The following is a 17,542-nucleotide window of genomic DNA, read 5'->3' on the forward strand; positions in this document are numbered from 1 at the left end:
CAAATGCTTTCTTCTACAAGATTCCAATTCTTAGGGCTAACTAGAGAAACCAATTCTTTTTGGCTTTCTTTGGTTGGTGGGGTTACACGAACGCTTTTCAACCTTAGTAGCAACTAGCAACAAGCAAGGAAGAAAACTCTTTAATCATTTCTTCTTTATTTTTCTTCAACATGCAAGGAAGTAATATGTTTTTACCATTTCTTTCTTTTTTACTGAATAGTTCATTTGCTTTTATAATTTCTTTTGAATAAATAGTTGAGCAATGCAAATGGCTCACACTTCATTGGTATAAAATTTGAATAGTGTGATTGTTTGGGCTTTGTTTATAGATTTTCAATCCATATGATATGGGTTCTTAGTATGAAGTTTTTGATGAAGAATGATTTTAAGTAGATGATTTACCCTGTGATAACATTGTATCGTTATAACCAAATACAAGCATTGACGGACTTTTTCTGCATGAATCTTTTGGTGCTACTTTATGTCACTGTTGTCAAATTATATCAAGTTAAAAATATAATGAATAGAGAAGATTTGTGTAGTATAAACACTTTTTTGGAGATGCCGTGTGAATTTGATGTGTGTGATGTGGAGGCATTGGTGTTTAGCAGCAGCCAGAATAGCAAGTTACTATTGCCACTCCAGAGTACATGTTATATTATAATTATACTATGAAAACAATGTACTGAGGGGCTATATACACGAGCACAACTTCAATGTCATATATAGGGGTTGGTTTTGTTGATAGAAATGTATAGGGGTTGATTAATATTGCTTTTCCCATATATTGTGGTAATTAAATCCCAAACTAGTCATTAATCCGTACGATACATGGGATAGTTGAATGAAAGTTATACACATTCACCTTTATTGGTACAATCATTTGAAACAATTCAAATTTGATAATTCAAATTCAAAATAATTGTTGAAAATATGTATAAATATATTAGTCAAATAAACAACATTCATCTAAAAGCCAAAATGATATGGTTCAAGCATGTTCCAATAAAAAACCATTTCAAATAATTACAATATATCAATTTCTAGAAAGAAACCGCATCCCCAAGAATAATGAGCTATCCACATCAAACATTGTATTACTTTCTCTTTTTTAAATTTTCCACATAAAAAAATAAATAAATAAGTAGAGTCCATACTACCTAGAGATCATCACCAATTATCACAATAAAAAATGATATGACTGAAAATAAAGGTGGTTAAATACTAACAAAATTATATAAATCATAACAATGGGCTATTATACATTTATAGGATTTGAATACCACATGATTTAAAAAGAGGTGGAGCTTAAGAGTAAAATGGTGATCCTAGACCAATTAAATATTTTATTAAGCCACTCTACCACTCTCTATGTCCTTAAATTACAAACAAAGTCCATTAAGCGCACTCAATTCAAATTTACTAATTCCAAAGAATTTCCAAATATTATTTTTGATACTAGAAGCAACATATAACGCCTTATCTACTTTTGACTTCCATCAAGTGTAACAATTTATATTTTAATAATTACTAAACAAATGCAAGAGAATAGAATTTTACAAAATATTTCTGCTTGATAAATCTATTGATATTTTTCACTTTTAAAAAATATGAACTATGCAAAAAACTAATCAATTTATACAATGCAAACTATTGGGCTCTCTTAATAGTTAGACAATAAGCTCGCATTTAACTTGTGTAAAGATTCTAATCCCAACCAACATGTGTTTGTTTAAATTATAGACAACTTTCAGCTTATGAACAGGACATCACCTATTCTCATCCCAAACAATATATACGTCCGTAGTCTTGGCATAAATTACAGACAACTTTTAGCCTTTGAACACATCATCATTTAATGTTAGTTGGTATGAGAAAAGTTTTTTGCTTCAAGAATTAAAATCGACCCAAAAAAATTCCCACAAAAAGCATAAGTCTAGAAATAATCAAATGATCTACATGAATGTCATATTCCCATTTTCCTTGTCTCTTTGTTTTTCTCTTGTCAACTATGAACTATCATTTGGCCGTACCCTTGCAATTTGAATTACTTCTCTAGTCACCCCTTTCTCTTTTATCATAGTTTAATATAAAGATTATATAATATTTATAATGAGAAAAAAAATAAAGATTATATAATATTTACAAAGGAAAAAAAAAAATTAAAGACTATATAATATTTACAAAGGGGAAAAAAATCATATAATGAGCCAATGAGCTTTAGGCTTTAGCTCAAATGACACTTCCTCTTCCTGTTAAAGCAAGGTGATGAGTAATTTACCAATTAAAAAAATGCAAATGGAAATTAAATAAAGAACTTGAAAAATATTGATTATTTTTTTAAAGAGAAATTTGTTCATCTATGTTAAATAGAGTTCAATACAACAGTGGCAGTTGGGGTTGTGAGAATGGTGGACTGTGACCAATCCAAAAATTCCTATCAACCAAGTGAACTAAAAATATAGGTAAAGAATGTGATGCTATGCTTGCAGCTCCATGAAAAAAACTTAACTTTAACTATCTAAACTTCTCAGCTCTCTCTTTATGTCCTCTATAATTGTGTCCTCAGTGTGCCATTGAAGCTTATGAATATTTTACAAAGTCGATTACAATTGTCATCCCCTTCAAGTATCACTTGAAATCATCACATATCTCTGGCTAACCTTATAGCTTCCATGGCTGCCATTAATACCTCTATCGTGGTTGAATCCTTATCGTAACACTTATGCTTACTCGGTGTTGCTACTGTTGCTCCCCTTGCATCTCGGATGATTACTCCAAGGTTTCCTTAAAGAGCACTGCACATTAAAGTTTACCTTTACATACTACATTGAATTTATAAGGTTTCCAACTCAAATGGAATTCAATTTTTAAATGTATAATACTATTGATATATTAGAAATTAGACATTACGTGATTTCATTCTTGTGAAGTGTGAAACTGCCTGAAAAATATCTATACCATTTAATCATCTGTTTTAATAAAATTTAGATAGTTAGAAAAATAAAAAATAAAAAATAAAAGGAAGCATTTTTGGAAGGGTTTTTTTTTTCTTTTTCTTTTTTTCACTTTCTTTGAATCAATAACCTATTGCCTTATACCACAAAACAACAAAGGCAAAATCATAATAAATAAAGTAAGAATAGCTACAAACATTGAGAGAAAATATAAGTTTCAATTTTAATATATATTTTTCAAGATTGTAGTTTTACTGTTTTAAACAACGCTAATGAGCTAAATCATATAATAACAGGCATAATGCATAACCTAGTAAGTGTCAACATTATATTAAAATTAATAAAATATTTAATTAGGATGGATAAAGGAAGCTTGACTAAGTTCCACCTGAAAGCTCTCTCTAGCTTCAAATTGTACATGCCAATTCAGGAAGAGAAATGAATGAGTTGATAGAATAACAAATAATCAAGTGAACCCATCAATTGACTTCAAGTGGGAAAAAAAAATAAAAGATTGAAGAATTGGAGTTTAATAACATATAATGAGAAATATTGCTCACAAAACTATTAAAGAATGATCATTTGAAACACAACTCCTACAAAATGATATTAACTCAACGAAGCAATTAAAGATTTACTTTTAGTAATATCAGAATTGATGCACAGTTCAAAAGAGTAGCATATATTCTTTTTAATAAGCATGGAGGTGAAAGCTTCCAACTACATACTATATTAAACCTAATTTATAGAAAATAATAGATTTTTATTATGTAAACAACAATGTACAATGGTTCAAACAAATGTGCTAAGAAAGGAGGGCAACCCATCCAAACACCCTCCACTTTATCAGCCATATTTGCACTTGACCTAATGATGTATACAAAAGAAATGGTTCTAAACTGAAAATTGAAAGAGTGAATTCACCAACCAAACCAAGGTAAGTGAGAGTCGGGAGATTGCTATCAAAAGCCTAGACTGCTCTTTGACTATCACCTTTACAATAATGTTCCTTAGCCCAGTCTTGATTGCCAATTGAGCTACTCCCTACATCACCCACCCAGCTACCATCATTGCTTCTATTTTAACTGGAAGAGCTTTGTTCATGGGAAATAAAACACACCCAGAGTGATCCCTGGCCATGGTTTCTTTTCTAGTTTATTTTTACCACATTAGCGACACAGCAGAAAGACATATCTAACGATTCCAATATTCTGATAGGTCCTTAGAGTCTGTAGGGGTCATTTCATTGCTGGCTGTAGGTCAACACCCTTCCCTTGCATATGCAGAGATGCAAAGTTTTTTTTTTATTTTATTTTTTTCTTAAATCAATCTGGAGGCAGATGTTCATATCTATATAGATATAACAACTATCATCAATTAACCAAATCAACTAACATGTGTAACCCAATTCACAAAGGCCCCTTGCTCATGAAAAAGGTGGGGATGAATACCTTATCTTCTTGCAATAATTGTTTCCCTAGTGAATTAGTGATTCAATTGGAACAATTTATTTATTTCAATACCTTATCTTCCATGCTTAATTTATTTCAATATGAAAAAATTGTATTTTGAGAAAATGAAAAAAAGAAAGAAACAAAAAACAGAGGAAATCTTACTACACAAATGGTGGTAAGCTTTTCACACCCTGCAAATCTCTTAGAGGCATTTGGTCGAACACCTAGCAGATATAGCCATTTCATTTTCTGCACATAATCTTTCTACACAAACGGGTTAAGTTTTTAACACCTGCAATCCATGAACCATAGCATTACAATTAAATGCAAAAGGTTAAATGATAAGATTAAAAAAAAAAAAAAAAAAAATGATGTTTGGAGTTTTATACAACAAATTGAACCTTAAGTTGTAAGTCTTCTCTGGCATGCCACTCCAAATTCCCAACCGCTGTCTTTAAGCTTCTCTTGTCCAACATTATGTGTTGTTCTTCCTGAGCAATTCCACCCACTTCTCTCCATGAACTTGAGCTCAACATGCTTATAAATATAATATGCCAGTTGAAAGTGGAACAATACCATGTTTGTGCTGCAATTATGGGAGATGGGTACAAACTGACTAACTGTCATTTGAATCTCCTTGTCATAACATTGAATTTTCTATGGTTCTACACTTTCAATCCGATTTATTTAATAATAGAAATTTAAGGGCAAATATCAGGACAGGGAAGGACACTGAAAAGGCACAATTAATACTAAATAGAGAGATAAAGAAAGACAGTTACACTGTGGACTTTAAAATGAAGAAAGAAAATAAAAGGTCCAAGTTGAATTTGAGGTAAAGAAAATGGGAAAAAATGAAAAAAGAAAAAAGAAAAAAAGAAGTATGACATGGCCACTGATGTGGCTTAATAGGAGCATAGCAACAATAAATGCTTCGTTTCAGTTTTTAGATATATATATATATATATATATATATATATATATATATATAGATTATAGTATGGTGGGTGCACATAGGCAGTATTGTTATATTGTAAGGTATTTTGTTAATTCAGATTGATAATCAGTACTAAATGGCTTCTCCTTTGCCTTTCATAAACAAGGGGGGATGTTGAAATCATGGGTTTAATATGAATTGTGCAAATGATCTATGTTTTTACCAATTAAAACAGTTATGTGATTTGCTGAATTCTTTTCATGAAAAAAGGGATGGGGAAACTAAGATAGGAAGCTCTATGTTTCAATGGCTACTTGTTAATGTTTAGCCCTTGAGCGCCACTGCTCTGGAAGAGCCAACAAGATGCTTGATGTGAGCCTTATTTTTTTGTATATTTTCTTTTAGCTTTTGGCCATGTGAACCTTTATTTCATATCCTACTTTGGAAGAATTTATGTAGAAGACTGCGTTAGTGAGCTTTATGTTATTTTCAAGTCACCTGGTTACTTTTATACCTAACTAATTTTATACGCTATAAAAAAATGTTGATCATCTTTCATTAGTAAGAATTTGAAGAAAAAGAGCGTTCCACAGAATTTGAGTTTCATGACAACAAATTTACGGCTTTGCTATTCCTGAACTTGAGTCATCCAGCTACTTATATATCAAACTAATTGTGTATTCATGAACCTGCTTCTTGCATCTGAAAACATTTTACAATGAAACAAATGAAGCCTTTTTTCTTTTTTCTTTTTTCCTTTTTTTTTTTTTTTGAGAAAGAACAAATGGAGCCTTAAACAATGTTGTATTGATTTTATAAATAAATAAAAAATTCATAAAGAAAATATTGCTTATGGTCCAATATTTGGAATGATAGGAAACAATAGATTTCTTTGGTAAATTTCGGCCTACCATACTAGTAAGTATTGAATAGTAATGAAAACTTTGATTAAGATCCAATCAATTTTAGACCCACGACAAGCTCTCAAGGAATTTTTTTGTTCGTCTTGCCCTTTTAATAGTAGGATTATAATTCGTTCATATAATGTGGTGTAAGATTTGAGGGCTGAGAGGCTAGAAAAGCAATGCTTTCTGTTAACAAATTTGCTCAATCAAGTGTTGGGTGAACATTAGGCGAAACATTCAAACCAACAACTTTTTGAATATGCTTGATTTCGTTCAATTGATCCTCACTTCTTGACCATTAAACTTGCACGGTGAACAATTTTCTTGAGACTTCAACCTTCTTACTCCAAATTATTACAATGATCTTGAAAAACAATTACAAAGAAACTTTTTCCTTACAAAGAAAATTTTGTCATAAAATTTAGCCAACACCTAAAATCTTAACAAACAAATATCATTGATTATATAAGATTCATGTGCCTCTCAATGATCCAAAGCTTATATAAGAATAAACTACTCCACTATACATTAACTAAACTGAAGATTTAAATTCACGTAATTGAGAATTCATTGCAACATAAAAATATACACTTAATAATGATGCACAATTATAAAGTCATCTTATTGATGCCCAAATTAACCTCATCTTTTAGTATAACAATTATTTTTACTTAGAACATCTATGTTGCAATTAGGAGTGTGCATGGGTCGGGTTGAGAGAATTTTTTGACCCAACCCACCATGGTGGGTCAAAAAAAAATTCGACTCAACCCAACCCATCACATATGTCCAACCCAACCCACGTGGGTCGGGTTGGGTCGAGTTGAACCCATGGGTTGAACATTTTTTTTAAATATTAAATTGAACCCATATTTTTTTTTATTAATTATATAATATATTTAAATATATATTAAAGAAAGTAATATGATTTTATATTATATATGTTTGTAGGAATTGATGATGTGCTCTACAGTTGGGTTTTAACTTAAAAAAAATATTTATTAAATATATAATATATTTTAAATATATATTAAAATATGGGTGGGTGGATCGGGTCGGGTTTGGCGGGTTTGTAATTTTATAACCAAAACCCAATCCGACCCGCTACAAAAAAAAAAATTATAACCCAACCTAACCCGCCAAGCCCTAAAAATCGACCCAACCTGGCGGGTTGGGTTGGATTTGGCGAGTCGGTGGGTTTTCTGCACACTCCTAGTTTGGGTTGGGTCGAATTTGGCGGATCGGTGGGTTTTTTGCACACTCCTAGTTGCAATGTTGCGTGCCATACAAAATGGTATTTCTATATAGTACGTAAAGTACCACCTTCATCCATCTATAAATTTTTATAAGCTCTATTTATACCATAAACAGTTCCTTTTGGATTGGACTTTGGAGCCAGTTCTGAACACGAACCACGGTACTGTCTCTAGGTTTCTGAGGCCCACAAGGCTAAACAATATTGGACCCATCAAGTCCAGTATGTCCTACCACGTCCCTCATTGCATACCTATTGTTGGGGCGATTTGTTTAGCCCTCCAATATTGACTCAGAAATAAGTAATAACAATGAATAAAAAAATGAAACAAGATAAATAAAATTAAAAAATAAATATAAAAGATTTAGAAAATAAATAAAATAAAAATACATATAGTATATGTGCAACATATGTTGGGGATTTCAATTTTAAGGAGTAACAATGAAAGAAAAAAATGAACACAACAAGTAAATAGAAATTATGATTGACATGGAGGCACAATTGAATATTATTCATAGACAATATTTGTCCCCATACACAAGTTGCTAAAGGGTTACTATAAATTTGTCTCCAAGAAATACCAAGTTTATTAGGTTCCTACAAATAGCAATTTTGAAAAACATTCACAAAATTTCTTGTATATTGTTAGGTTTTAAGTTTGTAGTGTTGGCAAACCATGACAAAAAGTAAGTATTATTGAGTTAGAATGGTGTACTTTCAAGTCTAAGACAAAAAACTCAAGTTCAAGATAGAAAAAAAAAATTGAGTTGCAATCTGGTCATCTCGATTCCTATTCAATTGTTGTTCAATTCCTTTCGATTGATCGGAAGTCGCATATCAGCAAAAAATTAACAAACGTAAAAAGCCCATAACTTGTCCATTTAAAGCCCAAATTACAATATATTTTTTTAATATTTAAAGGACATTACAAGCTAACCTTAGATAGGGTTTCTAGAGATTTTTAGAGAGAAAAGAGTGTATCTTGTGCCTCCAATTGTAAATCTAGGGTTTTTGTACCCAAAGCTCTCTAAAGTCTTCTATCGGCAATATTCCTTAAAGAATCTCAAGATTCGGTGTTGTAGAAGTTGCTGCTACAAAAATCAACAAGTGAAGGTGATCTGAAACCTTTGAGTAGGATCTCAAAGTCACAAGTAAGGGTGTTTGTGCTAGTGTAAATCCAAGAAGAGAATGAGTTTGTAAATTCGGAGCTTGCACTTGGTCGTGTCAGTAAGTTACTACACGAGGTAGCAATAGATTTATGGTTAAATCTGATTGTAAAAACTTCAATTCTCTTATAGCAGATTTGATTTGCCTTAAGGATACCAATGTTAAATCCTCTCCAGGTTTTTACCTTGAAACGATTTGTTTCATTGGTTTTCTTGGGTCATCATATGGTGGTGTTATTTACTTTTCCGCATCTTTGTATGATATGATTTATTTGTGTTTAACCTAGATCTAAAAATGAATATAAGTATTCACTTGGTTAATATATTAGGTTAAACAATTTGGTTTAAGAGGTCTAAATGAACATACATGTTTCTTGTAAACTAACTATTTGAGGGAGAGAAAAGAATTAGTCATTAAATGAACATGAACCACTTTTTATACCCATAGGGTTATAATCCTTCAAAAGGTACCAATAAAAAGTTACATATTTTATAAAATTGTTCACAAGGCTCAAAACATTTTCAAATGTTCAGAATAGTAACTAGAAATTCTGCAGAAATTCAATTTTCACGTGTCTCGATCAATCGAGAGGAATTGAGTATTAATCAAAAGTTCTTTTCGATTGATCCAACAGGAATCGAACATCGATCGAGTCAAGTAGAAGCTCCAGGATTATTTTCCTTATCACTTCGATCAATCAAGCAAAAATTTTGACTGATCGAAAAACCTGAATTTCAAATTTTCACTTAGAAAATTTCAGAACTTAAATATTCACTTTATCACTTAACACAAATGAAATACTCTTCAAATTTAGATTATTATTACAACCTATCCTTATATACCTATATATACAACATTTATAGGGAGTATTTTAGGTTTTGATTCTTTCACTCTGATTCTCACACAAAAATCAGACAAAAGCTAATTATTATTATTAATATTATTGTTGTTGTTGTTGTTGTTATTATTATTATTATTATTGTAAGTTGTAATATTAGAATAAAATTTATGATTTATAGTTAGAAAATATCTTAAGGGCTTATGTGTTTTGGGCTTATTCAAAATTTGTGTTTGTTGGAATTCGTTGTTTTTGGTTGGAGATTTTTGTTCCATATGTTTTTTCTGGTCCTTGGGCTTATTTGAGATTTTCTTCCATATATTTCGTGGGTAACTGAAGAGCATAGTCGGGGGTGTGTTTGGACCAGTCCACCTGATCAATGGGTAAACCTTATTTTGTCTCTGTGGCAAGATGCTGTGTAACAGGCTTAAATACACTTTTAAACCTTACATTTTAAGATCATTTCTATTTTGATCTCTATATATTTATTCTACCACTTTTAATCTCTAAAACTAAAAACGTATATCATTTTGGTTCTTACCGTCACTCACTTAAGAGAAATATCTTACGTAGCAAATGGAGTGTATCATTTTCGAGCTCTACCTCCTTGCTCATCGCTACCGCCACCACCACGACCACAACTAGTTGTAGTGCTTTTTTTTCTTTCTCTTACTGACCCATTCTCTTTATCTCTTGATTTTGCTCAAACCCAAACCCAAATGCCTCAAGCTCCTCACTCAGATCGGTGCTTTGCTCTCTCTCTCTCTCTGTGGCTCAGATCGATGTCTTTCACTCTCGGTGGGTCTCTCTGTCTCAGACCGGTGTCCCTCCCTCCCCGATTCCCCTTTCTGCTCGCCCCTCCTTGTTTCCTCCCCTCTCCACAACCTTCCATAGCTTTGATCTGGGTTTAAAGAGAGGCTGAGATCGGTGTGGTGGACAATGAATATATTAAATCCGAAATTTCACTGCAATAGAACCACCAAGGGCTTAAAAAACCCAACTTTCCACCCACTTCATGAAACAAACCCCATTTTCTCAGCTTCCAAAGTGAATTTCTCTAGAACATTGAGGACCCACTTCAGCAAAACCTTAAAAACTGAGAAAACAAAGGAAGTAGAACAAAATGTGCAAAAGCAAAGAACCCTTATTTTCCACAAAAAACCCTAACCTTGTGGTCTTGAACAGAGTAAAACAGAGCAACCTTTTTTCCAAGCCCCCCAAAAAAGCAGATGGGTTCTTCTGGCCATAGCCTTGTAAAATGGGCCAAAACAAAGAAACATGTCAGCTATGCTATGGAAGATTCTCGATTCAACTACAAAGTAACATGCCAAGGTACTATTATTACATTTAAGATCCTTCTCCCTCTAAATTAATTGGTTCATTCATGTGATTGGGTACAAATCCAATTTTAAAGGACATTTATGTAAACAAAATCTGAATGAATGAATGAAATTAGTTTCTTTAAGATTAGTTGATTTTTTTTAATGTACATTCTTTATTAATTGGTTGAGTGTTATACCTTAATGAGATAGGGAAACCAAATGTTATGGGATTTGAATACTCTTTCATTGAGCTCTTTCAGTTAATATCGTTCTGTATAGTTTCGCCGTGCCAATTGGTTTTATTATGACTTTTGTTATTCCAATTGGGGAAAGCTAATAATACTCGGTTAAATAGGAGAGGAGGTGTAATGCTTCTGTTAAAGCCGTATGAATAGAAGAAAAAGTTGTAGATATTATTATTAGGCTTAAAATTGAATTTTGAAGAAAGACCTTTGGGTGTCTCTATAGTTGGCCTAATATGCATATGTGGTGCAGTTTATTTAATGTAGCCAAGTAATCTGTAGGATAATGAATTATAAACAAATAAAAATCTTGATTTTGGGTGCTTAATATTCTATAATCAATTACTTTTTATAATATATGCCATAGCCAACTTAGACATGATGAGAAGCATGTCTTATTTTGCAATAGATTCAGTAATTTATCTTTTCTTTGTTGTAATGGTGTCTAATTTTTTCATCATATGGGTAAATTTTAGATTCCCTTTTAGTATATACTTGTAATTTATTGTACATTGAATTAAAAGAGATACTTGTAATTATCACTTCATGTTTATTCTCTTTTCCCTGCTTGTGTGTGTCTTGTGTGCCATTTGTATATACGTTGTTGCAGATTCTTATTTAGTTTAATGGCCTCAGGAGCTAGCTAATCCGATATGTTACGTTAGCCGCTGGTAGCTTGAGTATGGAACAGGATATTGCAGCTATTACAAAGTTGGCTATTAGCTATGAAGCACGGGTGCGTTTCGGGATTCGGGTGCGGGTGCGGGACTCGGGCAATTTTTGAAAAAGTAGGGTGCGGATGCGGGTGCGGCGATTAAAAATATTTTTATTTATATTTTTAATATATTGCTAAACATACTTTTTTCACATTATATAAATATATACCAAATTTAGAGCAATGGTAAATAATAACTAGAATACAGAGAATAGGAGAGAGCCTAGCTGAAGAGTGAAGGTAGAGAGTGGGAGAGAGGCGCAAGAAAAATGAAGAGGGAGAGGGTTGGGTCTTGGTTTTTTTCCAAACGGTGCGTTTGCACCTGTTTTTTTTTTTTTTTTTGAATTTCGGCTGGCATCGGCAGATTTCGGCCGGTATCGGCTGGACTGATTTCACCCGATACGGACCAATTCTGGCCGAATCGGCGCGAATTGGCCCGATTTTGCGCGCGTCGGCCCGAATCGGTGCGAATCGCGCCGAAAAAACTAATTTTTTTAATGCCCGACGCGGCACGAACGCGTAGGCAGCGGCGTCGCTTGCGTGTCCCCGCGTCAGACGCGGGTGCGGCGGCCCAAACGCCACACCCGTGCTTCCCAGGCTATTAGGGAGTGTCTCCAGTATGCAAGTAATTGATGCCATCTACTTATCTTATAAATAATTTATGCATCTACTTTTTGGGTGCATGATGATGCACCTTGTTGTTAGTTCTTCACTGTTTTATGTGTAATTATAACGGTGCTTCAACTTCTCAAAGTGTGGATAGAAGCAGGATCCAGCAAATTTAATAGCTGACATATAAACTTGAGATTTCTTATTTTTTTTTTGAATAAATTAGAAACAACTTATGAAAAGGTATCAAGTCTTCTAGGCTAAGATTTGTAGGCACTAATATGAACCTTGAGTATCAACAGGGACATAATGTCTAACGAGGCAATTTGGAAAAATTAAGATGCCATGGTGCATTCATATAAAAAGGACGTCTTTTACTATCATGAGCAAGGAATTTTCTTTTAGATGTCCAATAGTGTAAATAAGAAAATGCTATTGTTATAAGCCTATTCATATCTGTCCCAAAAAATTACATCAATAATCTGGGAAGTCTAGGGTATGACAAATATAGAGGCAATTGTATTTGCTATAATAGCTACCATGTAGTTCTTTTTTCATGTTAATCAGAAAGTTCTTTGGATATGGAGACCATTTGCTCCTTTATAAATGCAAAGGCTTTCGTTTTAGTATAATATTGTCTCTCCAAATTTTTTTTTCTTTTAAAGAGCTTTCATCTAGTGTTTGATGACCCATTAGGCTGCTTCAACCAAAAAAACATTCTGAAGATATTTCATTAAGCTTGTTCAGTGTCTCTTCCTCCAATGTGTGCATTGTGTGAAGGCTCATTTTCTTGCATGTCATATCATAAATTTTTTGCTTATGTGCAGTTTGGTAAGCTTTTTTACATCATTAATGGGTACTCTATGTGTTGTTTTAAGTCTTTTTTATTTGACAAATAATTATTTTATTGATTGTTCATTTTGTACAATTTGAATAGGTATGCATCTCAAAGTTCCATTATTTTTTCTGCATTATCTCAAATGCTGGTTCTTGTATTTTCTACCTTTTCCTTTATTATGTGATTCTTATATTTCTAAACCTTTTTTAAATTGTTTTATGGCAAATCTGATTTAGACCCGTGTTGTTGTATTCTCTCCAAAAAAATTTATTAGTGCTTCATGACTCGCTAGATATTAGACTGCTTCAATAATAAATAAATAAAAATTGAAGACATTTCAATAGGCTTGTTCAGTGTCTTCCCCTATTGCATTGTGTGAAAGATTTTTTTTTTTTTTTAATGTGTAACCATATAGTAAATTTTTTGCTTATGTGCAGTTTGGTAAGCTTTTTTACATCAGTAATCAGTACTCTGTGTTGGTTTAAGTCTTTTTCATGTGACAAACAATTATTTTATTGATTTTCATTTTTGTACAATTTGAATATGTTCGCATATCAAAGTTCCCATATCTTTTCTGCATTATCTCAAATTCTGCTACTGGTGTGTTCTACTTTTTCCTTTATCAAGTGATTTATTTCTAGCATTTTTTCAATTGCTTTATGACAAATCTGATTTGTACCCCTATGTTGTAGTAGTATTGTCTCTCCAAAATTTGATTCAGGAGGTCAAGGCCTGTGCTTATGGCCTAAGTGGAACCTTCATTGGCTGGGGTATCAGAATTAAAATCTTCTAGAGTTGAGAAATCCTCGTTTACCACATCAAGGTACATGTCCAGATCGTTGGCAGTAATTGTATCAATAACTTGTGTAACATCATGCCAACCCTAAGATAGCATTTTATTTATTTATTTATATATACAAGTACAAACCTTGGATTAACATAAATGGCATCTCCCGCTTTATTAAATCATTAACTAGCAAACAATGATGGAGGTGAAATGTTTAAAAGATCAAGTATACTTGATGGAGATTTGTAATTGAGGATAGTATAAGGACTGATTCAACTGAAAATCTCCAACTCTTCAATACTAAATGCTCCACATGAACTTTGATACAATTTATATGCCCTGCAATGAGTCATTGTCTTAAAGCATAACCCACTCATCTTAAAGCATAACCCTGTGCATTGCAATTATATTATCAATTATTTTGCCACGGATATATTTGTTATGCTATATATTTGAGATTGTTATATTTATTTTAAGTTGAGGATTGAACTGTCACTAATGATATTGATAACTTTCACTTATGTAATCCACTATATATGTAGAGTTGCATCCTTGAGGCACAGGCAATATAACTTTCATTTGACAAAAATAGGGTTGCAATGGCATTGTAACCTACCCCATCTGTAAGTTTACATGGGTAATTGTGTAACATGTTAACTGTTTCAATTATAGTTCCAATTTCCAAAAGCTCGGATTCTAGATAATTAGGATTTCCAGTGAACTATACTTGGCATGTTGTCAAAGGATTATTGATGTCATTAAGGGGTTAATGTAGATGTTCTTATCATGTGTCTCAATCCACACTATATCCTACTTGTTGCTAACTGAAAGGACAAAGTGTTTCACTTTTGAATTTTATACTGTTGATGGTACATCAGGTTGGGACATAGTTTGCATATATTACTACACTAGATACACCTACACCCATGGAACATGCACAAACTCATGCCATATATGCTCTATATTTTGTCTCTTATTATGTGCAACATTGTTCGGCCCTTCCAACCTAAAAGAAATCTAAATCTCCCATGTTGTGTAAATTTCATTAGGGTTTAATTAGATCTGAATCATATCTTACTATTCCGTAGGTGCTTGCAGCTTTTGCATGTTTTGATCTCTTTATGTTATTAGATCTTGACACTATGGTTGATATTAACACTTCCCCTCTTTGTTCAAGATTATTCGTGATCAAAATGGCTTTTTTAAAAAAAAAAAATTGTATCTATTTCTTTGATGATTGCAATTTAGTTTGAAAAACTTGGAGTTCTCTATAAAAAATTTTATTTCTCTTTTGTTGAATACTTTTATGATATATGGGTTTTATTCTTTAGGTGGAGAAATATATTTCAAATCTGAATTAATGGTTAATTTTTTGTCATGATGTGAAATTTGACTTGTTTATCTATGAAGTTGCAGTTTGAGATATGGTTTATCCTATTGGATTAGTCTAAGGAACATTGGGAATATGTGACTACAAAATTTTTCAGTAATATGCAAAGATTCTGGACTTTAAAATGAGGCACAAAGATTGTAAACTTTGAAAATGAGAAATAGATTGAAGACAGTAATCTTTTCTAGTGCTCATTTCTATCCAAAAATGGGTTGGGTAGAACAGGCTATTTGAATAAGTCATTTTTTATTGCCAACCTAGGTTGTTAGGTTACTAGAAGCTTGGATGCATTGAGAAACTTACTTGATTTTAAGATATAAGAAAAAAATTTTGGGGTATGAACATAGGTTATTTGATTTGTCTCACTCTTTCTCATATCATGACTCTAACATCTATTCCATCAAAAAAAAAAAAAAAAGACTTAACATTTATTAGATTGCTATGTTCTTTTTCTTGGTCATTTAAATTCTGTTAGCCTTTATGGTTTACTTCTTTGACCTTTTTATCATCCTCTGGTCCTTCCACTTTAACCTCTATTCTGGGTTTAAGTTCTTTGTGTATAAGGTTGAATTTTGTACTTCAATTAAATGATACAAGTATACGGAGTCTGATATGGCCAGAGTGGCAGGAGGTTTTGTAGAGAATTCATTAACCATGGAGACCATGATTTAATAGTCAAATATGAGCAGTTGGGTTAAGTGGGTTAATTCTGATCCACCTTCAACCATATTGCACCTGGTGGTGCAGGTGCAATGTTGGGAACTTGAGGTAACCCTTCTTTCTAAACTTTCCTTCCAAGTGGAAAGTTGATGGTCTTCTCAAGAAGATAGTGAGAGCTTCTTTAATGCATGATCATGTGATGTAGCTTAGCTTGGTTACCGGAAGAGAATAAAATTTGAAGTTGATTTGGAATAAATGCGTACATCGCGATCATCTTGTAGTTCTTTTGCGATAAGCTTGTTGTGAGCAGTCATCTTATCAAGCGGAGGATTAGGTGCAATGCAGCGGTATGTCCTCATGTTCATGTAATACTTTTTATTTTTAACTTTTTAAATAATAATTGCCCCCAAAAATTTAGGATTTATCTTTGCTTATTTTTTATGATTAAATGTGATTATTGAAGAAAAAGAATGGTAGGGACAAGGTTGGATTTAGGAGTTTCCTTACTATGTAGAGTGGGAACATAGCTGGATTTATATTAGATGATCAGCTACTTTTAAATTTCTTTATGGTTTAAATCTACTGGGCCGGAGTAACCTGGCTTTGGCAGACAACTTTGCAAATGAAAATCTAAAGTGGCATGGAACTTGTTTTATTTGTAAATCTAGAGATTGGTGAAAAGTACTTGCTGGTTGTTAGCATTGGCTTAGTACTACTGCTATTAGTCTTTCCATTTAAGGAGGCCTTTTTAAATGTGGTACAAATAGGGTGCTGGTGATTTTGTTCTTCACAAGTAGCGCAGCTGTATCGAATTTTTTGCTAGGAAAGAGCGTATTGGTTGGAAGCATCAGCAGGTTGATAAGTTTTTGCATCAAACAGGAGGATAGGAGGTTGTCTCTCGAGCAGCAGTCACACAAATATGAAAGCTTGACTAGTTTTTTTTTTCCCCTGATTTTGGTTGGATTGATGTACCTGGATTTTTCCATTTAATTTTTTTTAGTACTCACAGAACAGTAGATTTACTTTTTCAGAGTTTGGTTGGCTCTAAATATGTTTATGGAGTTTATGTGAGATGCAGTTGCTTGTTCTGAGTAGTCGTCTAATCAAGTAGAGGCTTTGCCTACCCAAAAATAATCCAAGCTAGCTTAATCTTGTTATATATGTTGCAGTTCTTACAATAGTTGATGATTCAATTTGAAGTAATGACTCAACCCACGAGAAGATAGTGCTATTTGATTGGCGAGAACCCTCTGGCTTTTTGTAATAATGAATTGATAATAGAAGACATTGCAATGATCGCCTGGAAGCTGGATCATCAGGCCCATCTAACACTTTTCAATTTTAGGCCCACGACATCTCCTATTTTAGGCCTAAAACATATGTTAACAGGTCATCTAGAAGCAGATTATTATTTTGTAGGCAAGGCACACTTTCCTGAATCAGAGTTAAACGAAGAAATTTCTTCC

General features: G+C 32.8%; 1 long non-coding RNA gene across 2 annotated transcripts in view; it reads right to left on the minus strand.

Moving 5' to 3' along the window:
- Window positions 1–2,375: 2,375 nt before the first annotated feature.
- LOC142631332 (uncharacterized) overlaps window positions 2,376–17,542 on the minus strand; it is a 51,615-nt gene continuing 36,448 nt past the window's right edge. The window contains exons 1-3 of one of the 2 annotated variants that reach the window (XR_012843593.1): window positions 4,813–4,899; window positions 4,574–4,703; window positions 2,376–2,798 (exon numbers count right to left, since the gene is read on the minus strand). This is a non-coding gene — a long non-coding RNA (uncharacterized LOC142631332). Of the gene's footprint in view, window positions 2,799–4,573; window positions 4,704–4,812; window positions 4,900–17,542 lie in introns of those variants that run through there. The other variant, XR_012843592.1, reaches the window with a different exon arrangement.

This window comes from Castanea sativa, chromosome 4 (genome assembly GCF_040712315.1).
Source record: "Castanea sativa cultivar Marrone di Chiusa Pesio chromosome 4, ASM4071231v1".
Classification (NCBI taxonomy): Eukaryota; Viridiplantae; Streptophyta; class Magnoliopsida; order Fagales; family Fagaceae; genus Castanea; species Castanea sativa.